Source organism: Bos javanicus, chromosome 15 (genome assembly GCF_032452875.1).
Source record: "Bos javanicus breed banteng chromosome 15, ARS-OSU_banteng_1.0, whole genome shotgun sequence".
Classification (NCBI taxonomy): Eukaryota; Metazoa; Chordata; class Mammalia; order Artiodactyla; family Bovidae; genus Bos; species Bos javanicus.
In genome coordinates, this window is record NC_083882.1 from 546694 (window position 1) to 571619 (window position 24926).

The 24926-nt window shown below is 37.5% G+C and overlaps 2 pseudogenes; both read left to right on the forward strand.

Annotated features, from left to right (window-relative positions):
* Positions 1-1883: 1883 nt before the first annotated feature.
* Positions 1884-2833, forward strand: LOC133261150 (olfactory receptor 4C15-like; annotated as a pseudogene).
* An 18766-nt stretch (positions 2834-21599) lies between these two features.
* LOC133261584 (olfactory receptor 4C11-like) lies at positions 21600-22714 on the forward strand (annotated as a pseudogene).
* The last annotated feature ends 2212 nt before the right edge of the window (positions 22715-24926 follow it).

The following is a 24926-nucleotide window of genomic DNA, read 5'->3' on the forward strand; positions in this document are numbered from 1 at the left end:
TAAATGAAATGAGTCACCAGTCCAGGTTTGATGCACGATACTGGATGCTTGGGGCTGGTGCACTGGGATGACCCAGAGGGATGGTATGGGGAGGGAGGAGGGAGGAGGGTCCAGGAGGGTGAACACATGTATACCTGCGGCAGATTCATTTTGATATATGGCTAAACCAATACAATATTGTAAAGTTAAAAAAAAAAAACTGTGTCTTTCTAATATTAGAAATTGCTTTTGTTAGCTGTAAGTGACAGTCACAAAAATCAGCTTATTTTTATTTCTCATGATAAGTTTAATTTTTGCCTTATTCTCCTCTTTAACACACACACACACTCACATGTCATTTGACTGATAAATTTCTGTCATATGTACAGGTGAGGACACAATCCTTCACAGCTGTATGTTGTTATGAAAAATGAAGTAAAAATGCGGAGTAATAATCTGAATGTCTCATGAAAACTTTCTGTGGGTAAGTTGTCTGGCTTTTTAAATGAGAGAATAGAAGCTAAAATTGGTAAGGGCATTTTACCGTGAGCAACATTTTCACATTTTCCAGTTTGACCCTCATTATAATTCTGTGAAATGAGTAGGGAGGTTAGCCATGATCATCCTTATATTACAATGTACGTGAGTGTGTAGTCATCAGTCAGTGGTGTCCAACCCTTTGCGACCCCAGGGACTGGAGACTACTAGGCTCCTCTGTCCATGGAATTTTCCAGGCAAGAATACTGTAGCGTGTTGCCATTTCCTACTCCAAGGGGATACAATAAAGTCATATAAATTTGAAACAGATAACTTGGATCTTGATCGGATTGGGCCACATTATATAAATCATTATTAGTAAAAAAAAATAATAAAGCATTCAGACTCTACTATATTCAGCATCTTGTTTCTATCTCTTACCTATGCAGTTGTTGCTTATCTGTATCTGTAAGTAACTTGGCCATTACCTTCTGATTCTATTAATACCTCATTTGTCCTGCATCCTTAACCAAGAGTCGTCATTCAAACATGAACAGAGGAATCAGAAAGTTTTAACCTCTACAATGAATGGAGACTTTAGGTAAGATAGGGGAAGAAGATCTAACATGAGCTGTTTTCTACCCACTAGACCCTGAAGAGTTGCTTCCTTGCATGATTTAACTTAGTCATTATAACATACTCATTGGTAGATATTATTCTATTTATAAACTTCCGTTCTTGTTTTTAAATGATGAATTAAGAAAAATACCAACTCAACACACACGTACTTGTTATGAATGTTTAGTTTTGAGCAAGGTGTTTTCCCAATGAGAATTATTTTTTTTTAATAAAAAATGATTGAATTAAAGGCTCAACTGAGTTCAGATTTTTAAAGATATAATTCAGGGATTAGTCATGATTTTCGAGCACCTCTATAAGCTTTGTCACATTTCCTCTTCTATCTGTAGATAAGGAAGTCACCTGATCAGGGATGTGGCAGGCATGACTAATAACCTGCCCTCCTCCTTTCCTCAGAACTTTGATGTGGCTTCAGAATCTTTCTAACAATTGATGCTGGGAAAATACTACTATGGGATCAGAGTTGGCAGTTGAAATAACAAAGGTTTCTTATCTCCACCACAACTGGATCCTTTCCCTTCCCCTATATCAAAGCTCTGACATCTTAAAGTATTTAATAATTTATATGTACTACAATTCTTCCTGACATCCCATACATTCAACAAATTTCTAATTTTGTGTTCTCACTGACATGAAGATCATTAGCATGTAAGATAATTTTTCATATGCATGCACCAACTTTCAATGATCATGATAGTAGTACAAACCAGTCTGAGACAAATTTTTCTTTCTCATCATTGTAGATGCTACATGTTCATTGTGGTGCTTTCATCTTTTCCTTGGAAATCATGCAAACCCACAGCTTTGTAACCGAGTTTGTACTCTTAGGGCTCTCACAGAGTCCAAATGTGCAGAAAACAATATTTGTTGTATTCTTGTTCATTTACATTGCAACTGTCAGGGGCAACTTGCTAATTGTGGTGACTATCAGTAGCAGCCCAGCACTCTGGGGCTCCCCCATGTATTTCTTCCTGGCTTTTCTGTCCTTCCTGGATGCATGTTTCTCCTCTGTCATTGCCCCAAAGATGATTGTGGGCTCTCTCCATAAAAGGAAAACCATTTCCTTTGAAGGCTGCATGACCCAGCTCTTTGCTGAACACTTCTTTGCTGGGGTGGAGGTGATTGTCCTCAGTGCCATGTCCTATGACTGCTATGTGGCCATCTAGAAGCCCTTGCACTATTCTTCTATCATGAAGCACAGACTTTGTGTCCTTCTGATGGCAGTAGCCTGGACAGGGGGCTTCATTTATTCCATGATACAGATTCTCTTCACTTTCCAGCTGCCCTTCTGTGGCCCCAACGTCATCGATCACTTCATGTATGACTTGTACCCACTGCTGGAGCTTGCCTGCACTGACATTCACATCTTTGGGCTTTTGGTAGTCACCAACAGTGGGTTTATCTGCACCTTAATCTTCTTGTTGCTTGTCTCCTATAGGGTCATCCTGCTGTCTCTAAGAACCCATAACTCTGAAGGGCAGGAGAAAGCCCTCTCCGCCTGCAGATCTCACATTGCTATTGTGGTTTTATTCTTCGTTCCATGCATATTTGTGTATGCACGACCTCCATCTGCTTTCTCCTTTGACAAAATGGTAGCCATATTTTATACCATCCTAACTCCACTGCTCAATCCTTTGATTTACAATAAGGAAGAAATAAGGAAGTGAAAAGTGCCATGAAGAAAGTGTGGACCAGAATAATGGTTGTATCTAATGAAAAATAAAATGTTAAACTTTAAGACAATTTTAAAGTAAATGTAAATTTTATTTATCCTTTCAAAGAACCAGCTTTTGGCTTTGTTGATTTTTGCTATGGTCTCTTTTGTTTCTTTTTCATTTACTTCTGCTCTAATTTTTAAGATTTCTTTCCTTCTGCTTACCCTGGGGTTCTTCATTTCTTCCTTTTCTAGTTGCTTTAGGTGTAGAGTTAGGTTATTTATTTGACTTTTTTCTTGTTTCTTGAGGTATGCCTGTATTGCTATGAACTTTCCCCTTAGCACTGCTTTTACAGGGTCCCACAGGTTTGGGGTTGTTGTGTTTTCATTTTCATTTGTTTCTATGCAAATTTTGATTTCTTTTTTGATTTCTTCTGTGATTTGTTGGTTATTCAGCAGCGTGTTGTTCAGCCTCCATATGTTGGAATTTTTACTAGCTTTTCTCCTGTTATTGAGATCTAATCTTACTGCATTGTGGTCAGAAAAGATGCTTGGAATGATTTCAATTTTTTTTTGAACTTACCAAAGCTAGATTTATGATCCAGGATGTGATCTATCCTGGAGAAGGTTCCATGTGCACTTGAGAAAAAGGTGAAATTCATTGTTTTGGGATGAAATGTCCTATAGATATCAATTAGGTCTAACTGGTCTATTGTATCATTTAACTTTTGTGTTTCCTTGTTAATTTTCTGTCTAGTTGATCTATCCATAGGTGTGAGTGGGGTATTAAAGTCTCCCACTATTATTGTGTTATTGTTAATTTCTCCTTTCATACTTGTTAGCATTTGCCTTACATATTGTGGTGCTCCCGTGTTGGGTGCATATATATTTATAATTGCTATATCTTCTTCTTGGATTGATCCGTTGATCATTATGTAGTAACCATCTTTGTCTCCTTTCTTTTTTTTTCACATTTTAATTTTATTTTATTTTTAAACTTTACATAATTGTATTAGTTTTGCCAAATATCAAAATGAATCCGCCACAGGTATACATGTGTTCCCCATCCTGAACCCTCCTCCCTCCTCCCTCCCCATACCATCCCTCTGGGTCGTCCCAGTGCACTAGCCCCAAGCATCCAGTATCGTGCATCGAACCTGGACTGGCAATTCGTTTCTTACATGATATTTTACATGTTTCAATGTCATTCTCCCAAATCTTCCCAGCCTCTCCCTCTCCCACAGAGTCCATAAGACTGTTCTATACATCAGTGTCTCTTTTGCTGTCTCGTACACCGGGTTATTGTTACCATCTTTCTAAATTCCATATATATGCGTTAGTATACTGTATTTATGTTTTTCCTTCTGGCTTACTTCACTCTGTATAATAGGCTCCAGTTGCATCCACCTCATTAGAACTGATTCAAATGTATTCTTTTTAATGGCTGAGTAATACTCCATTGTGTATATGTACCACAGCTTTCTTATCCATTCATCTGCTGATGGACATCTAGGTTGCTTCCACGTCTTGGCTATTATAAACAGTGCTGCGATTAACATTGGGGTACACGTGTCTCTTTCCCTTCTGGTTTCCTCAGTGTGTATGCCCAGCAGTGGGATTGCTGGATCATAAGGCAGCTCTATTTCCAGTTTTTTAAGGAATCTCCACACTGTTTTCCATAGTGGCTGTACTAGTTTGCATTCCCACCAACAGTGTAAGAGGGTTCCCTTTTCTCCACACCCTCTCCAGCATTTATTGCTTGTAGACTTTTGGATCGCAGCCATTCTGACTGGTGTGAAATGGTACCTCATAGCAAACATTATCCTCAATGGTGAAAAATTGAAAGCATTTCCTCTAAAGTCAGGAACAAGACAAGGGTGCCCACTTTCACCATTGTTATTCAACATAGTTTTGGAAGTTTTGGCCACAGCAGAAAGTTTTGGCCACAGAGCAGAAAAAGAAATAAAAGGAATCCAAATTGGAAAAGAAGAAGTAAAACTCTCACTATTTGCAGATGACATGATCCTCTACATAGAAAACCCTAAAGACTCCACCAGAAAATTACTAGAACTAATCAATGACTATAGTAAAGTTGCAGGATATAAAATCAACACACAGAAATCCCTTGCATTCCTATACACTAATAATGAGAAAACAGAAAGAGAAATTAAGGAAACAATTCCATTCACCATTGCAACGGAAAGAATAAAATACTTAGGAATATATCTACCTAAAGAAACTAAAGACCTATATATAGAAAACTATAAAACACTGGTGAAAGAAATCAAAGAGGACACTAATAGATGGGGAAATATACCATGTTCATGGATTGGAAGAATCAATATAGTGAAAATGAGTATACTACCCAAAGCAATTTATAGATTCAACACAATCCCTATCAAGCTACCAACAGTATTCTTCACAGAGCTAGAACAAATAATTTCACAATTTGTATGGAAATACAAAAAACCTCGAATAGCCAAAGCGATCTTGAGAAAAAAGAATGGAACTGGAGGAATCAACCTACCTGACTTCAGTCTCTACTACAAAGCCACAGTTATCAAGACAGTGTTGTACTGGCACAAAGACAGAAATATAGATCAATGGAATAAAATAGAAAGCCCAGAGACAAATCCACGCACATATGGACACCTTATCTTTGACAAAGGAGGCAAGAATATACAATGGATTAAAGACAATCTCTTTAACAAGTGGTGCTGGGAAATCTGGTCAACCACTTGTAAAAGAATGAAACTAGACCACTTTCTAACACCATACACAAAAATAAACTCAAAATGGATTAAAGATCTAAACATAAGACCAGAAACTATAAAACTCCTAGAGGAGAACATAGGCAAAACACTCTGTGACATACATCACAGCAGGATCCTCTATGACCCACCTCCCAGAATATTGGAAATAAAATCAAAAATAAACAAATGGGACCTAATTAAACTTAAAAGCTTCTGTACATCAAAGGAAACTATTAGCAAGGTGAAAAGACAGCCTTCAGAATGGGAGAAAATAATAGCAAATGAAGCAACTGACAAACAACTAATCTCAAAAATATACAAGCAACTCCTACAGCTCAACTCCAGAAAAATAAACGACCCAATCAAAAAATGGGCCAAACAACTAAATAGACATTTCTCCAAAGAAGACATACAGATGGCTAACAAACACATGAAAAGATGCTCAACATCACTCATTATCAGAGAAATGCAAATCTTTGTCTCTTTTCACAGCCTTTGTTTTAAAGTCTATTTTGTCTGATATGAGTATTGCTACTCCTGCTTTTTTTTGGTCCCTATTTGCATGGAAAACCTTTTTCCAGCCCTTCACTTTCAGTCTGTATGTGTCCCCTGTTTTGAGGTGGGTCTCTTGTAGACAACATATGTAGGAGTCTTGTTTTTGTATCCATTCAGAATGGCTGCAATCCAAAAGTCTACAAGCAATAAATGCTGGAGAGGATGCGGAGAAAAGGGAACCCTCTTACACTATTGATGGGAATGCAAACTAGTATAGCCACTATGGAGAACAGTGTGGGGATTCCTTAAAAAACTGGAAATAGAACTGCCTTATGATCCAGCAATCCCACTGCTGGGCATACACACTGAGGAAACCGGAAGGGAAAGAGACACGTGTACCCCAATGTTCATTGCAGACTGTTTATAATAGCCAGGACATGGAAGCAACCTAGATGTCCATCAGCAGATGAATGGATAAGAAAGCTGTGGTACATATACCTAATGGAGTATTACTCAGCCATTAAAAAGAATACATTTGAATCAGTTCTAATGAGGTGGATCAAACTGGAGCCTATTATACAGAGTGAAGTCAGCCAGAAAGAAAAACACCAATACAGTATACTAACGCATATATATGGAATTTAGAAAGATGGTAACAATAACCCTGTATACGAGACAGCAAAAGAGACAATGATGTATATAACAGTCTTTTGGACTCTGTGGGAGAGGGAGAGGGTGGGATGATTTGGGAGAATCACACTGAAACATGTATATTATACATGAAACGAGTCGCCAGTCCAGGTTTGATGCACAATACTGGATGCTTGGGGCTGGTGCACTGGGACAACCCAGAGGGATGGTATGGGGAGGGAGGAGGGTTCAGGATGGGGAACACATGTATGCCTGTGGTGGATTCAGTTCGATATATGGCAGAACCAATACAATACTGTAAAGTTTAAAAATAAAATGGGGTACACATGTATACCTGTGGCGGATTCATTTTGATATTTGGCAAAACTAATACAATTATGTAAATTTTAAAAATAAAATTAAAAAAAATAAAATGAAATTAAAAAAAATAAAGTAAATGTAAAGTCTGTCAAACTTTCTTAAGCAAAAACTTTGTGTCAAACTTATTTGACAGGTAGTAAGTCATCCAATGCTTCCCTGGTAGCTCAGCTGGTAAAGAATCCACCTGCAAGGCTGGAGAACGAGGTTCAATTCCTGAGTCAGACATATTCACTGGAGAAGGGATAAGCTACCCATTCGAGTATTCTTGGGCTTCCCTGGTGGCTCAGCTGATAAACAATATGCCATGAATATGGGAGACAGGTCATCCAATAAAAGACCATTAACATGGGACCTAACAAATAATGCTTTCTCTTAGATCACTTATGAACTCTAATATGGCAACTCTGTTTCCTCATGTGTGTGTTCTTAGTCACATCAGTCCTGTCTGACTCTCTGTGACCCCATGGACCACGGTCCACCAGTCTCCTCTGTCCACGGGATTTCCCAGGCAAAAATACTGGAGTGGGTTGCCATTTCCTTCTCCAGTGATCAAGTATGAAGTGAATGAAGTGAAGTCGCTCAGTCCTGTCCAACTCTTTGCGACCCCATGGACTGTAGCCTACCAGGCTTCTCCATCCATGGGATTTTCCAGGCAAGAGTACTGGAGTGGGTTGCCATTGCCTTCTCCATAATTTCATCATATGTAAATTTAAAAATAATTGAATTCTATGCATATTGGATTTTTTAAATTTTTTTGTATATTTATTTATTTTTCTAATTTTATTTTATTTTTAAACTTTACACAATTGTATTAGTTTTGCCAAATATCAAAATGAATCCGCCACAGGTATACATGTGTTCCCCATCCTGAATCCTCCTTCCTCCTCCCTCCTCCCTCCATACCATCCCTCTGGGTCGTCCCAGTGCACTAGACCCAAGCATCCAGTATCGTGCATCGAACCTGGACTGGCAACTCGAGAGCCATTACTGATTAGTTCATTTGCTACTCATTTGATGGTTTATAAAATTCTTGTGGAGGGAAGAAAGAGAATGTCTTACAGATTAGAAACAGGAGCTTACTCAAGGTATTTCAGATGCAAAGAGGTTTATATTTAGGATGCTGATTTTTTTTTCTAATTTTATTTTATTTTTAAACTTTACATAATTGTATTAGTTTTGCCAAATATCAAAATGAATCCGCCACAGGTATACATGTGTTCCCCATCCCGAACCCTCCTCCCTCCTCCCTCCCCATACCATCCCTCTGGGCCGTCCCAGTGCACCAGCCCCAAGCATCCAGCATCGTGCATCGAACCTGGACTGGCAACTCGTTTCCTACATGATATTTTACATGTTTCATTGCCATTCTCCCAAATCTACCCACCCTCTCCCTCTCCCACAGAGTCCATAAGACTGTTCTATACATCAGCGTTTCTTTTGCTGTCTTGTACTCCGGGTTATTGTTACCATCTTTCTAAATTCCATATATATGCGTTAGTATACTGTATGAAAAACATAGGATGCTGATTTTAATGACTGATGAAAATCAGGACACAGGAATAGAAGAGACCAGAACAATCACAAAACGTACACTGTAGGGGTTCCTGTAGCACAGGTTTATAAATAGCAAATCCCATCCTGGATTTCAAGGATCCCTTCCCTATCTATTCTTTTATTCTTAGAGAACTCATAAATTTCTCATATTATTGTATAACGTACTTATTATTGCTTTTCATGTAATCCATATTATTATTATTTTGTCTGCTTTTTATCAAAGACTGTAAGCTGTGATGCTGGAGAAGGAAATAGCAACCCACTCCAGTGTTCTTGCCTGGAGAATCCCATGGACGGAGAAGCCTGGTAGGCTGCAGTCCATGGGGTTGCACAGAGTCAGACACGACTGAAGCGACTTAGCAGCATAAGCTGTGATGCAAGGATTTTTTTTTTTTCTTTTGTTCATTGATGCTGTCAGCATCTAGAAAAGCCTAATGTAGAAGCTCTGTTGAATAAAAGAGATATATTTCCATATTCAAATTTAAACCAATCTATAACATTAACACACCTACATGGGAGTTTTGGCAAAGGAATGCAATTACTTATTGCTGATATTAGCCCTTAGGTATTAATGATAGGGCTTCCTTGGTGGCGTATTCGGTAAAGCGTCTGCCTGCAGTGTTGGAGACCTGGGTTCGATCACTGTGTTGGGAAGATCTGGAGAAGGAAATGGCAACCCATTCCAGTACCCTTGCCTGGGAAATTCCATGGATGGAGGAGCCTGGTAGGCTACAGTCCATGGGATCGCAAAGAGTGGGACATGACTGAGTGACTTCACTTTAAACTTTCACTTTTAATTGATGATAACTGTAATTCATGCTTTGATACAACACAAAGAGAATATTTAAAATAAATTCTGCATTCTAGTTAATTCTCACATCTAAGTCTAGATATAGTATATATACATTCAAATAGTAAATTGATACAGTCATCATGGAGAATAATATTCCTTAAAAGACTGGGAATAAAGCTACCATATGGCCCAGCAATCCCACTAACTGGGCATATACCATGGGAAAACCATAATTGAAAAAGACACATGTACCCCAATGTTCATAGCAGCACTATTTACAATAGCTAGGACATGGAAGCAATCTATATATCCATTGACAGATGAAAGGATAAAGAAGTCATGGTACATATATACAATGGAATATTATTAGTTATATAAAAGAATGAATTTGAGTCACTTCTAGTAAGGTGGATGAACCTAGAACCTGTTATAGAGAGTGAAGTAAGTCAGAAAGAGAAAAAATAAATATTATATATTAACTTATATATACAGAATCTGGAAAACTGTATTGATGAACCTATTTGCAGGAAAGGAATGGAGATACAGATACAGAGGGCAAACTCATGGACACAGTTGGGGAAACAGTGGGATGAATACATAAATAGCATTGACATACATACAATAACGTGTGTAAATAGCTAGCTGGTTAGAAGTTGCTATAAAACATAGGGAGCCCAGTCTGGCACTCTGTGATAACCTTGAAGGGTGGAATGGGGGGTAAGGAGAGGGATGCTCAAGACAAAGGTGATATATGTATAATTAAGGCTGAATTTCATTGTTGGATGCAGAAACCAATGCACTACTGTAATTTTCCTGCAATTAAAGACGAACTAAAGAAAAATAATAATAAAACCATTGCTCTCTACTCTTTTTATCATTCTTTATTCTTCATTCCTTTTTCCATTTCTCACTCAATTAAATCTAACTTTTATTCTTTAGGCATTTCTGATCCAAATAAAATCACTTAGAGCCTTAAATTTGAATTATATTAATGAGTTTAATCTATCCAGAGTTTCCAAATTATTCACTGAAAATTTACCTTAATGAGATATAAATTTAAATGAACAGAGTTTAAATTAAGACCCTAATATGTGTTAAGAGCACATATGGGATAGAGAAGGACAAAAATGTACTTAGTGTAATACAAAACTCAGTTATCATCAACTCCCAGAATAAAATGGCCATAGTTAACCGAATTCAGTAAGCCCCGGCCTTGATGTAACGGACCAGGATTTCAGTTGGGTAATCTGATCACTCAGTCTACAATAAAATTCAATTCACTCAGGGTCAGATCACTCAGAGATTGGAGGAACTTCCAGAGATCATTGACTCAATTTCTTGCCTTTGGCCCATTCAGTACTCTCCTCTGAAACTGCCCTTATAAAACTGTCCCACCAGAACTGGAAAGCTCAACCATTCTGTCAAAGGTAGGGAGTTAATTTAAGACTCTGTGACCAGGCAGTTTAATGCATCGACTCAATCATTAGCTATTTATTTATTTTTTTTAGGCCGAGAAAACACGACATTACTATACATATTGTCTTAAAGCAATTTAGATTCATCCTTGAGAGATTTGTATTCTAGTCTCAGTTCTGTTACCAACTAGCTGTGTGAACTTGGTGATTTATTTCACTTCTCTGGCCCAGAATTCTTTTGTTTAAGGTAGATTAAATATATATATAATATATTCCATTCCAAATATATAATATATATTATATATATATATATTATATAATATATATATATTTCTTTTGCATATTCTCTGAGTCAGAGATTTTTTTTTTCATGCTATACATTTTGGTATTTAGAGAAACTTTTTAGAAGTAGGTCTTCATATTCCCATTTAATTAATGGGCGGTCTAAGGGTCAAAGACTTTAAAGTGAAAGTGAAAGTGTTAGTCACTCAGTCATGTCCGACTTCTTGAGACCACATGGACTGTAGATGGTCAGACTCCTCTGTCCATGGGATTCTCTAGGCAAGAATACTGGAGTGCATAGCCATTCCCTTCTCCAGGGGATCTTCCTGACCCAGGGATGGAACCAGGGTGTCCAGTGTTGCAGGCAGGTTCTTTACCATCGGAGTCACCAGGGAAGCTCAAAGACTTTAAGGAACACATCAAAAATCTTCCTTGGGATTCTTCCAGTCCATTTGTTAATTAAAAAAAAAAAAAGAAGAAGAAGAAAAAGAAAAGAAAGAAAAAGCCATGTGTTGGAATGTGATTTTTCCCTACAAAGTTTATCTGAGCTGCTTGGACTTGCTGGTTGCCACTAGACACTTTAGCAAAAGTGCAAAGCATGGTGCAATCTATTAATGTCATTCTCTCACCTCAGTTGCTGTCTACTTTCACCTATATATACCCTGGGCCTCTCACTTCATACTTATTGAAGACACCTAGTAGGCAATGTCAGACCTTACAGGTAATTGTTGTAATATGGTCTCCCAGGTAGGAAAGTAATTTTTTATGTAATCTATCCTGTCTTTAATACCTTGTGCTGTGCTGTGCTTAGTCACTTAGTCATGTCCAACTCTTTGCAATCCCATGGACTGTAGCTCTCCAAGCTCCTCTATTCATAGGATTCTCTAGGCAAGAATACTGGAGTGAGTTGCCATGCCTCTCTTCCAGGGGATCTTCCCAACCCAGGGATCGAACCCAGATCTCCCGCATTACAGGCAGGTTCTTTACCGTATGAGACACCAGAGAAGCCTAAGAAAACAGGAGTGATTAGTCTAGCCCTTCTCCAGGGGGTCTTCCCAACTCAAGAATTGCACTAGCGTCTCCTGCATCGCAGGTGAATTCTTTATCAGCTGAGCTACCAGTGAAGACCCTTTCATACCTCACAACCCTTCAAAAGCAAAGATCTAAATCTGTTTATTTTAAGAGGAAGAGCATCTATCTTGATAAAGAAAACACACAAGACAATTATTTAAGTTTTTTTTCTCTTTTACTTCGTTCCTGTCTCCTTCTATAAATTGATTAAAAAAAAAAAACATGAATAGGATTAGAAATGGAAGGTTAGAACATCAATAATATTAAATTAAATAAATATTGATTATTGTTGTTGTTCAGTCCCTAAGTCTGACCATTTTTTGACCTTTCTGACTCTGCCAGGCTCCTCTGTCCATGGGATTCCCAGGCAAGAATACTGGAGTGAGTTTCCATTTCCTTCTCCAGGAGATCTCCAGAGGCAGAGATTGAACTCACATCTCCAGCATTGGCAGACAGATTCTTTACACTGAGCCATTTTCATCACCCCAAGCATTTAATATTAGTAATTGCCTGTTATAAAGGGAACATAGGAAATTCAAGAGATTGAGAAATTTGCTTAAATTCACTTAAAAGCTAAATGGAAAGGCCAGGACTCAAGTTTACAGTACGTATTTCATCTCTGAGCCTTTCACGGGTTTCAAATGTCCTCATGATTCTAGAAGAGATGGGCTTAAAGAAAACTTATGGAGAAGGAAAGAGAATTTCCTCACATCAAAGCACATACACTGAAGTGTAACTAATTGGCCCCAAGGTTTGCTTTTACTCTGGGACTGTCTGAGCTAGGTAGCTCAATGCATATCCTTTGGGACTGGTTTGGGAGAAATACTTTCCTGGAAGCTCCTGAGGCTGAAGGCCTGTGTTAGGCATTTACAGACTTTTGTGGGAGTTACTATAAATATCCTATGCAGTAAAAAGAAAGCACTTAAACTCATAATTTTCCAAAAGATATATTGTGGGAAGAGAGCTGACTTCAGAGGCACTTCTCATTCAGAATTCAGAAATAGTTTTCTTCACAAAGTCTCCAAGAACCAAATTAAGAAATTGGCCCCATTTTTCACAAGACTCCTCTCTGCTTCAATAAGAGACCTTGTTCTGTATAAACAAGTGCTTCTGAGGAGGAGTTTGTGAATTATTGCCACATGCAGAGTTCCCTTTCTCCATAAACTCCTTACATCCCATGATCTCTTGTGATAAATCCCAAGATAAATCTTAAGGAAGTATAGTTTGTGTGTTTTATTCAGGTTTCATATAATTTAACTTCTAAGTAAATTAAAGTTGAAGATGCACAAGGTATATTTTATTGGAAGTCACCTGTTTGCTCATAAGAGGTAAGGTTTTTCATTCTCTCTAAAATATTTTCTTCTAATTGCCTCCTAAAGACCAAGCTCTTAGAATCTTTAGTCAGTGTGTCTTCTAACAAATGATGGAGGTCCTGGGGAGTGTTCACATCAATGAATGAGTTTGTGGATCCAGAGTTCCTAGGCTTTCCTTGGAGTTGGCACATAGCTGTGCTACCTCTTAAATGCATCTCTGCTCACAGAAGGTACAATGAACTGGATTGAGGCCAATTTGGTAGAAATTTCTGTCTTGGGGATCTTCTTGTTGAAAGTGTAGGTCATTGCTGAAGTTTCTAGGACAGAATACAAAATAGAACTGTGCTTTCTACACAGTTGAATTTTCAAGCTCCCTGACAACACTTTGATCATAATCAGATTCCCTTTTCGGTTTAGGGGAAAGTGACTGTGTGGTCAGCCAGGAAGAAAGAAGCTAAACTGTGATGAAATTTTGGCTCAAACTACCCTCTCTAATATTCTTGCTCATCTTCCCACTCTGTCTTTTTGTATTCTATCCCTGACTCTTCTTTTCCTGGTTTCTGCTCACTCGCTCTCCTCTCTCCTGCTCTAACTTCATTAGTCTGCTTCTTTCCTCCTCTTCTCTATAATCCGTTTAGGTTCATTTAGTTTTCTGCTTTGATATTAGCCTCAATATGCAGTTTAATTAACTTGATTTTGGAGTCAGGACAGAAATTTAAGGTATCAATTTGACATCTTTCTTTGATGGATCAGAATTTCTTTTCTAAGATGCAATCTACGTGATGATTGGGGTTTGATATTTTATATGAAATGTGGGTGAGTGCTAGGCTATCTAGGTACATCTTTGTCTAGTTATACCCTAATTGCCTTAGTTAAAATACTCTGTATTATAGGTCAAACTTTGTAACTAGAAAAGGACAAACAAATGGCCACAGTTGCCTTGCCAAAAATTATGGAAGTCAGATGAAATAATACAAGGGAAAGCTTGTTTGAATGATAAGATTAGATAACAAAAATAATATTTAATCCAGTATTGCTTTATTCAATCATATGTGTATGGAAATCCACATAGTAATATAGGAGCAGAGAAGATATAGACACATGTCTATTTACCTGGAGAAAAAAAAATTACAGACTTTTGGCCCCAAATATAATTGAATTGGTTAAAATTTCAACAGGTGAAAGTAAAAATATAAGGATGAAGAAAGCAAAAATAGTTTGCTTTCTATCACTAGTAATACTAGCATCATTCTATTACTTCAATTTGGGAGATACCATCTTTATTCTTTATTATAGTATTTCTGTGCTTTTTCAAATTAGTGTCAAATGACCTACTAATTTACTTTAATATGAGTTTTCAGATAATTTTCCTCTTTCTGATTAATCACCAATCCTTCATGGTATCAGAGATACCATCAGATATGTATTAAGAGCCTATTCATTATCCAGAGTCAACAGATAGAGCATGGAAAAGTGTCCTTAGCCTCTTCACAAAAAATTGGTCAAGTGGTGGGATGATCCAGGGATGTTTGGAAATACAGACTGAATTCTGTCATAAAGCTCTGAGGGGGTATTGATCCAACCTAATGCATACATTAAGTCTTTATGTCCCCAAATATTTTCTTTGCTTACTTAAAGTGAAACAAAATAAAATTACATGAACTGGTTTTCACAGTGGTCTATTATCTGCCCACAGATTTTCTTTTACAGCTTTCTGATTTAATGAGAGTGCAGTCTTTATGGAGAGAAGATATATTTTTCCTGAAGCAATGCATGCTGTTCTTCTTATAATGATATTTCATCATTCTCTCCAAACTGCTTCTCTCCTCACAGCAAATGGCCCCCTGCCTTTTGTTTTAATCTCCTATGGGAAACCTGATGCACTGAAATGCAAAAATCATTAACTTATTCTCCTTTTAAATACTCATCAGAGATTATTGAAACTGTCATTTGGAGTGAGTGAAAGTTGCTGAGTCGTGTTCAGCTCTTTGAGATCCCATGTACTATAAAATCCATGGAACTTTCCAGGCCAGAATACTGCAGTTGGTAGCCTTTCCCTTCTCAAGGGGTTCTTCCAAACCCAGGGATTGAACTCAGGTCTCCGGCTTTGAGAGCAGATTCTTTACCAGCTGAGCCACAAGGGAAGTCCAAGAATACTGGACTTGGTAGCCTGTCCCTTCTCCAGTAGATCTTCTGACCCAGGAATCAAACCAGGGTCTCCTGCATTGCAGGCAGATTATTACCAACTAAGCAATCAGGGAAGCCATTTTGAGTTTTAATTATTATAACATTTCTAAATTTTTCTAATATTATTTTAGCTAGACTACAAGGAAGCCTAAAGTTTTATTTAGATGTATAAATTTATTAGAGGAAAGTGGACAGTAGGAACCTGGAATGTCGGGTCCATGAATCAAAGCAAATTGGAAGTGGTCAAATAAGAGATGGCAAGAGTGAATGTCGACATTCTAGGAATCAGCGAACTCAAATGGACTGGAATGGGAGAATTTAACTCAGATGACGATTATATCTACTGCTGTGGACAGGAATCCCTCAGAAGAAATGGAGTAGCCATCATGGTCAACAAAAGTATACGAAATGCAGTACTGGGATGCACTCTCAAAAACGACAGAAAGATCTCTGTTTGTTTCCAAGGCAAACCACTTAATATCACAGTAATCCAAGTCTATGCCCCAACCAGTAATGCTGAATAAGCTGAAGTTGAATGGTTCTATGAAGACCTAAAAGACCTTTTAGAACTAACACCCAAAAAAAGGTGTCCTTTTCATTATAGGGGACTGGAATGCAAAAGTAGGAAGTCAAGAAACACCTGGAGTAACAGCCAAATTTGGCCTTGGAATACGGAATGAAGCAGGGCAAAGACTAATAGAGTTTTGCCAAGAAAATGCACTGGTCATAAAAAACACCCTCTTCCAACAACACAAGACAAGACTTTCGACATGGACATCACCAGATGGTCAACACCGAAATCAGATTGATTATATTCTTTGCAGCCAAAGATGGAGAAGCTCTATACAGTCAGCAAAAACAAGACCAGGAGCTGACTGTGGCTCAGACCATGACTTCCTTATTGCCAAATTCAGACTTAAATTGAAGAAAGTAGGGAAAACCACTAGACCATTCAGGTATGACCTAAATCAAATCCCTTATGATTATAAAGTGGAAGTGAGAAATAGATTTAAGGGCCTAGATCTGATAGATAGAGTGCCTGATGAACTATGGAATGAGGTTCATGACATTGTAGAGGAGACAGGGATCAAGATCATCCCCGCGGAAAAGAAATACAAAAAAGCCAAATGGCTGTCTGGGGAGGCCTTACAAATAGCTGTGAAAAGAAATGAAGTGAAAAGCAAAGGAGCAAAGGAAAGATATAAGCATCTGAATGCAGAGTTCCAAAGAATAGCAAGAAGAGATAAGAAAGCCTTCCTCAGCGATCAATGCAAAGAAATAGAGAAAAACAACAGAATGGGAAAGACTAGGGAATCTCTTCAAGAAAATCATAGATACCAAAGGAACATTTAATGCAAAGATGAGCTCGATAAAGGACAGAAATGGTACAGACCTAACAGAAGATATTAAGCAGAGATGGCAAGAATACACAGAAGAACTGTACAAAAAATATCTTCACGACCCAAATAATAACAATGGTGTGTTCACTGATCTAGAGCGAGACATCCTGGAATGTGAAGTCAAGTGGGCCTTAGAAAGCATCACTATGAACAAAGCTAGTGCAGGTGATGGAATTCCAGTTGAACTATTCCAAATCCTGAAAGATGATGCTGTGAAAGTGCTGCACTCAATATGCCAGCAAATCTGGAAAACTCAGCAGTGGCCACAGGACTGGAAAAGGTCAGTTTTCATTCCAGTTTCAAAGAAAGGCAATGCCAAAGAATGTTCAAACTACTGCACAATTGCGTTCATCTCACACGCTAGTAAAGTAATGCTCAAAATTCTCCAAGCCAGTCTTCAGCAATATGTGAAACGTGAACTTCCTGATGTTCAAGCTGGTTTTACAAAAGGCAGAGGAACCAGAGATCAAATTGCCAGCATCCGCTGGATCATGGAAAAAGCAAGAGAGTTCCAGAAAAACATCTATTTCTGCCTTATTGACTATGCCAAAGCCTTTGACTGTGTGGATCACAATAAACTGTGGAAAATTGCGAAATAGATGGGAATACCAGACCACCTGATCTGCATCTTGAGAAATTTGTATGCAGGTCAGGAAGCAACAGTTAGAACTGGACATGGAACAACAGACTGGTTCCAAATAGGAAAAGGAGTATGTCAATGCTGTGTATGGTCACCCTGCTTATTTAACTTATATGCAGAGTACATCATGAGAAACGCTGGACTGAAAGAAACACAAGCTGGAATCAAGATTGCCGGGAGCAATATCAATAACCTCAGATATGCAGATGACACCACTCTTATGGCAGCAAGAGAAGAGGAACTAAAAAGCCTCTTGATGAAAGTGAAAGTGAAGAGTGAAAATTTTGTCTTAAAGCTCAACATACAGAAAACGAAGATCATGGCAAATGGTCCCATCACTTCATGGGAAATAGATGGCGAAACAGTGGAAACACTGTCAGACTTTATTTTCTTGGACTCAAAAATCACTGCAGATGGTGACTTCAGGCATGAAATTAAAAGACACTTACTCCTGGGAAGGAAAGTTATGACCAACCTAGAGAGCATATTCAAAAGCAGAGACATTATTTTGTCAACAAATGTCCGTGTAGTCAAGGCTATGGTTTTTCCTCTGGTCATGTATGGATGTGAGAATTGGACTGTGAAGAAGGCTGAGCACTGAAGAATTGATGCTTTTGAACTGTGGTGTTGGAGAAGACTCTTGAGAGTCCCTTGGACTGCAAGGAGATCCAACCAGTCCATTCTGAAGGAGATCAGCCCTGGGATTTCTTTGGAAGGAATGATGCTAAAGCTGAAACTCCAATACTTTGGCCACCTCATGCGAAGAGTTGACTCAATGGAAAAAACTCTGATGCTGGGAGGGATTGGGGGCAGGAGGAGAAGGGGATGACAGAGGATGAGATGCCTGGATGGCATCACTGACTTGATGGACGTGAAACTGAGTGAACTCCGGAAGTTGGTGCTGGACAGGGAGGCCTGGCGTGCTGTGATTCATGGGGTCGCAAAAGTCGGACACAACTGAGCGTTGAATTGAACTGAAATGGATAATTTGACTTATTGATATGAAAATATTTATTCTATTCAAGGAAACCCAGTATCAGTCAGTTCAGTCGCTCAGTCGTGTCCGACTCTTTGCAACCCCATGAATCTCAGCACTCCAGGCCTCCCTGTCCATCACCCACTTCCGGAGTTCACTCAGACTCACGTCCATCAAGTCAGTGATGCCATCCAGCCATCTCATCCTCTGTCGTCCCCTTCTCCTCCTGCCCCCAATCCCTCCCAGCATCAGAGTCTTTTCCAATGAGTCAACTCTTCGCATGAGGTGGCCAAAGTACTGGAGTTTCAGCTTCAGCATCATTCCTTCCAAAGAAATCCCAGGGCTAATCTCCTTTAGAATGGACTGGTTGGATGTCCTTTCAGTCCAAGGGACTCTCAAGAGTCTTCTCCAACACCACAGTTCAAAAACATCAATTCTTCGGCTCTCAGCTTTCTTCACAGTCCAAATCTCACATCTGTACATGACCACTGGAAAAACCATAGACTTGACTAGACGAACTTTTGTTGGCAAAGTAATGTCTCTGCTTTTGAATATGCTATCTAGGTTGGTCATAACTTTTCTTCCAAGGAGTAAGCATCTTTTAAGTTCATGGCTGCAGTCACCATCTGCAGTGATTTTGGAGCCCCAAAAAATAAAGTTTGACACTGTTTCCATTGTTTCTCCATCTATTTCCCATGAAATGATGGAACCAGATGCCGTGATCTTCATTTTCTGAATTGAGTTTTAAGCCAACTTTTTCACTCTCCTCTTTCACCTTCATCAAGAGGCTTTTTAGTTCCTCTTCACTTTCTGCCATAAGGGTGATGTCATCTGCATATCTGAGATTATTGATATTTCTCCCAGCAAAACCCAGTATAAGCTTACTGAATACTTTGGTTTCAGAGACTCTTGTTGGAAACCTCAGCTTAACATATCGAATGTCATAGCTCCATTTCTTTCTCATATTGGAACAGTCCAATCAATTTATTCTCCAGCGGTCTTTCTACTTTTGGCATTAAAATTCATTTGTATTATCACATAGAGTTGTGTGTAATTTTATGTAATTAATGATCTTATGTAGAGGAATGTTACTTCTCCAGCTTGTTTGTGAAGAGGTAGAGGACGTCTTTCCTTTCCCTATCAGCTGACTCTAGATATGAATAGCTTCTTAGTACATGTTTGATGACTGACTTTATGCTGATATTGATGCATTTAAGGATTGATAATTAATCAGAAAGAGAAAAAGTGTCTCAAAACTCATATTAAAGCAAATTAAAAGGTCATTTGACATTAAAGTGAAAAAGCACAGAAATATTATAAGAAAGAATGAAGGTGAAATCTCTCAAATTGAAATAACAGAATAAAATGGAAAGGAGAGTAAATTTGATAGATTTTTGTGTATAAAATTGAAAAAAGCTCATAGCTTAAAGGTAATAGCATTTTATTGAGAAAAGATTTATAGAATTCAAAACAGATAAAATATAAGTAAATATATATACAATATTATGCACTATTGCTAATCAAAAAATATATAATTTTAATTCAGATAATAAAATAAATATGAGTGCTCCATGTTAGATTTTTATTAGAAATTCATGCCCTATTGTTATAAATATAGAAATAATGGAAAAATATAATTGGTGCATAAGAAGAAATATTTAACTATATAAATGCACACAGATGATCCTGAAAACACTCATAGAATATGTAAGGAACTAACATTTTCATCCAGTGAGTGAAATTGGTTAATTATAAATTTTTAAGGGTACTTTTCACAGTCTGTAATCTACCATAAACTTTGGAGATTTTATTATGCAAATATATTCATTTTATTTTTTCTAAAGTATATTGAAGTAACCAAATTCTAAGATTATTTAATAGTTTTTAATAATTATAAATATTCAAATTTATGTCAGTAATCTCTGGGACATATTTTGATGAAATTATTAAAATAACCAAAAGTTGTATAAGAAGAGTTTATTCAAACATTGTTCATTAGGATGAAAATTTGTAAACAACTTAAGTCAAGATAAATTTTAGAATTTATATTATGAGATTTTGATACATTAATTTATAGTTGCTAAATTAATAATTACAGCATGGATATGCTGTAAAAAATGTGAAAGACTTTTAGTAATCAAAAATGAAAATTAGAAAGTATAAAAATATTATAAGATGATTGAAATTATATATATGTGTATGCTTATACAAAGAATAAAATAGAACAATGGGAGATATTTATATGTTTAAATCTTAAAATACATTTAAAAATTATGTCTTATATAAAATTTGGAGAGTACAAACCTCTGGAAAACAGTAGTAGGAGAATCAGATAATGGCATTATATGAGTTTTAGAAGTATAAGAAATGGCACTTCAGATTGGATCCATAGGGTGTGAAAATTAAGTTGATACATTTCTTAACAGCATAGATAATGGATTATTTCAAACATATAGTAATTTTTTCTCAAAATGTCAGTTTCAATGATTTACTCAACTATCTCATGTGCCCTAGTTGGCAATGAAAGTAATAATATAATTGCAACTAGCCTAAAAGTTGGAAAAACAATTTTTTCTTAAAGCTTAATCCAAACATGATTTTGAAGAGATCAGAAACAATGGGTGCAACCTGGTTTCCAAATCAGAAAATGTGTTTCTTCAAGAAAGAACCTCCCCAAATTATTATAAAATTATATATATATAAAACTTTATATATAAATGAAAATTATATACAAAATTCAGTAGTTGATATGTATATACATTATATGAGCATATATATTATATACACATATATGTATTGGAACCTCTAATTGTCATTTGAAGAAAAGGTATCAAGACATTAAAGTGACCTGATCAATATCATACAACAAATGCATTAACTCTCAGACTTTGGCAAAGAACATGGTCATTGAGGGTTCCCTTGCACAAATCTTATTCCTTATAGAAAGAACTGGTTAAAGCATGAAAACCAGCGTAAAAAACGTTATTTCATAATTTTTTGCAATGCATGAAAACTTTGAGAAATAGTGAGTTATATGTTTTGATGGAATTATAACTCTAAAAGTTATCATTTCAAGTCCAAATACATTTCTATTGCCAAGTCCTCATTTCCCCCACTTCCTTTGCAGATGAACCGCTTCTCAGCTATGCCTGTTTTACATTCACCATAACCATGAGGTGAACAGCAGTGTGAATGAGTTCATTCTGCTTGGGTTAGCACAGAATTTACTAAAGGACAAAATAGTGTTTGTGATCTTGCTTCTATACCTTGCAGCTCTGTTGGCAAACTTCCTAATTGTGATGACCATACGAAATAGCCAGACACTTGGGATCCCGATGTACTTCTTCCTTTTCTACTTATCCTTTGCTGATGCTTGTTTTTCAACAACCACTGCCCCTATATTGATTGCAGATTCTGTATCTGAGAAGAAAGTCATCTCCTTCAATGAGTGCATGATCCAGATCTTTGCATTTCACTTCGTTGGGTGCATGGAGATCTTGGTACTTGTCCTCATGTCCATTGATCACTATGTGGCCATTTTCTAGCCCCTGTGGTACACAGCCATCGTGAACCAGCGTGTCTGTGGCACACTGGTGAAACTGGCCTGGGTGGGGGCCTGTATCCATTCTTCAGCACAGATTCTCTTGGCTTTGAGACTACCCTTCTGTGGCCCCAATGTTATTGTTCACTATTTCTGTGATGCACAACCATTGTTGAAACTTGCCTGCATTGATACTTATGTCATCAATCTACTCGTAGTGTTTAACAGTGGGGTTATATGCATGATAAGCCCGCTGCTAATCTCCCATGTTTTACCTTACATTTTCTGCATAATCATAGTGCAGAAGGAAGAAAGAAAGCCCTATCTACTTGCACCGCTCATATTATTGTTACTGTATTATTCTTTGTACCGTGTATATACACATACACTTGCCTTGTAACTGCATTTCCAGTGCACAAGATGGTGGCTGTGTTTTACACTATTGGGACACCTTTGCTCAACCCCCTGATTTACACTCTGAGGAATGCAGAAGTCAAACAGGTCATGAGAAGGCTATGGTGCAACAAACTCTGACTCAAGATGGCAAAGTGCAGAAGATACCAATTGCTAATTCTGCCACAGTATAAATAAAACTGGATTGATAGGAAAGGCAAAATGTTCTCATCCCAGTGTGGACAACCATAGTTCTCTTCCAGTGGGACCTGTGTGAGAATAAGCAGAATCTATAGAGCACATATCTGTATTATTTTAACCAATGTCTCATGGAGAGACAGAACATGAAGTGCAATCACAATTGTGGGAGCACAAGACCATTCTTCACTTCTGCCATCTGCTTTGATACTCTTTTGAGGCTCAAGAACCAGATCCTGTTGTTTCTGTAGCTTTATTTTCTTATTTTGAACACTATTTTGGTTTGTTTTTCTTTTTCATGTTTCTGATTCCAATTTTATACTCTGTCCTTGATTTCTGTCATCTATTTTGTTGTTAAACCAGTGCTGGCACTACTGTGTATCATATCATTTCTGGCTCAAGATTCAGTCCATCAAGTCATTCCCAGAAACTTATTCTCTCCAAGGAGCATAAATAGAAAATAGTTAATCTCCTATTTTATGCTTGTCTTCCTCTTGAAACACCCTTAAAAATTGGCCTTTCCTTTGCTTGCAGTGAACAGGGAAATAACTAACCTTCTATTCAAACTGGACAATTCTATTTATAACAAAATATTTTCTGTATTGATCCATAATTTTTATATATTTTAATAATTTATATAAATTTATATATTTTTATAATTTTAATATTTTGTTCATCATGTTAACCATTATTTTATATTATTTAATTTTATATACTTATTAATGTTTTTATAATTTAAATCTTTGGACACTTCCCAAATGTTTGGTGAATCAGTGATAATTTTATAAAATTGTAAGAATTATATTACAAAACCCAGCATGTCATTGATGATACCGTACATACAAAAGAGGCAAAAACTGGCATATAAAACAGAGCTATAAAGAGAAGATGCCCACAGAAGTGAGACTCCCAACTTGGAAACACAGAACAAAATATGTCAAGAATGAGAACTTTTTCCAACATATTTTGCTATGAAGGGGAAGAAATTAATGGAATAATTTTCTGGCAACAAATTGGTGTTGAAAAGATGGTATTTTAGGATGAAGGAAATATCAGCATGTTTCATGATGACAGGAATGATCCTGAAGAGAGCAAAAGGGGGTAAGGGAGTGATTATTAAATCATTGCTCTTATGTAGAAGGAGGAAATGGGATCTATCTGGTACACAAGTGGACATGTTGGCTTGGAATAGTGGTTACAGTTGTTGTTTAGTGGCTAAGTCACGTCTGACTCTTTTGTGACCCTATTGACTTTAGTCTGTTAGGTTCCTTCTGTCCGTGGGATTTCCCAGGCAAGAATACTGGAGTGGGTTGCCTTTTTCTTTTCCAGGGGATCTTCCCAACCCAGGGATAGAATCCCTGTCTCCTGCATATGCAGGCAGATTCTTTACCATTAAGCCACCAGGGAATCCCTGGGATGGTAGAGCTGATAATTTACAAGGGATAGAATTCTATATTGGACAGGGAGGCTGATTAAGTGGGCATGGATGTTGGAGGTGGGAATAAGGGGTGATGTGAGTTTGTAGAAATACTTTTCTAATTGTTTCAGGTATTCTCTTAAGTAGAAAGTCAAGTCATTTGTTGGGACTGAAGAAAGAAGAGAAGGTATTGGGATTCTAAAGATAAAGGGAAAGGTGAAAATATAACTCTAGCCCTTCATCACTACTTGCCCTAAGAGACTTTTATCCACTTTAGAACATTTGAGAGGATAGATGGATGCTTGAATTGCAGCATAGAAGGCTCACTTGAGATCCAGTTCAGGTATTTAAAATGAGACTATCTAAGGACTTCCCTGGCACTCCAGTGGTTAAGACTCCATTTCCACTGCAAGGGGCGTGTTTCAGTGCTTCACAGTATGGGAAAAAAAAAAAAAGTGAGACCTCTTAGCACAGTTCTAAGATATTAAGAAGAGGTGGCAAGAATACACAGAAGAACTGTACAAAAAAGATCTTCACGACCCAGATAATCATGATGATGTGATCACTGACCTAGAGCCAGACATCCTGGAATGTGAAGTCAAGTGGGCCTTAGAAAGCATCACTATGAGCAAAGCTAGTGGAGGTGATAGAATTCCAGTTGAGCTATTTCAAATCCTGAAAGATGACGCTGTGAAAGTGCTGCACTCAATATGCCAGCAATTTGGAAAACTCAGCAGT